The sequence below is a fragment of the Arachis ipaensis genome, chromosome B09, assembly GCF_000816755.2.
Source record: "Arachis ipaensis cultivar K30076 chromosome B09, Araip1.1, whole genome shotgun sequence".
Taxonomy (NCBI): domain Eukaryota; kingdom Viridiplantae; phylum Streptophyta; class Magnoliopsida; order Fabales; family Fabaceae; genus Arachis; species Arachis ipaensis.
The window spans coordinates 9,703,586-9,704,780 of NC_029793.2; positions in this window are offsets into that span (position 1 = coordinate 9,703,586).

Consider the following 1,195-nt stretch of genomic DNA (forward strand, 5'->3'; position numbering starts at 1 on the left):
AATACAATAGTAATTAATAATATGTCTAGCTAGCTAAATTAAACAAAATAATAATGTGGTATCCAAATAAAATACTATCAATAGATTTGACAGCTCTAATGAAATAATGAAGTGAATCATAAAATAATAAGCGTAATTAAAGAAATAATTTTTGCACAATTCCAACCTTTTAGAATAATACTAGTGAAAAATTGACCTTTTAATTCATCCACTTTATAAAAAACTCTACTTCAAAAGAACAAAATCCATTAACACCAATATCAAACATGCTCTTAAACAAAAAATATAATATAATATAAAATCAATGTATATAAGAGAATGTTTCTTCCAAATTATGATTTCCCATGACTTAAGCTATTCCATTCAAGTCTTTTTGTTGTGATACACACTCTACTTTCTCTCTCAAAGATAGTAGTCCATTATATTCAAGTCTTTAATTTGTACTCAAGCTCTTTTTCTCTCTCTCTCTCTAAGATACACGTGCATTGTCCTACAAGTGTTTCTTAGTGGAATCTATCTCAATCCGTGTTATCTATAGAGTATTATATTATTGTAGTTTTTAATTAAGAATAGAAAAATAAATTAAACGGGTTTGTGTAGAATATAATTCTTGCTTTGTGTCTTAATCACTAATTAAAATAGTCTACATATATATGTTAGACCCTAAATTTCAACTACTTCGGTGGGTTAACTAAGATAAAATAGATGACCTTATAAAAATAATCATATAAAATGTTTTACAATCAAATTAAAGTTTAAAATAATTAATTAAACTTTTCCTATTAACTTTGATCATATTTATTTTTTACACGCGCAAAGTAATTGTTCAAAGACTAGACAATAAAAATAGTAGATAGATTAATTTAATTTAGTCCTATCTCACATTAATTTGTCTTATCCATTTTTTTTTCCGAAAAGAATTTGTCTTGTATTGGAATTATAGACAGTTGGATCTATGCACTATATATTGTTAGGAATAAGGAATATTAACAAAATGGACTAAATCTTGTATCATATAAGTTCACTCACAAAATCCAACATTAACCGTATGCTAGGTGATTAATTAAAAAACATCAACACCCAAATTTATTAACTATTTATATAAAAAAATTTGATTATTCTATTAATCTTTATAATTTTACTAAATTTTTAATTAGATTTTTATATATATTTTAATTAAATTTTCATAATGCTT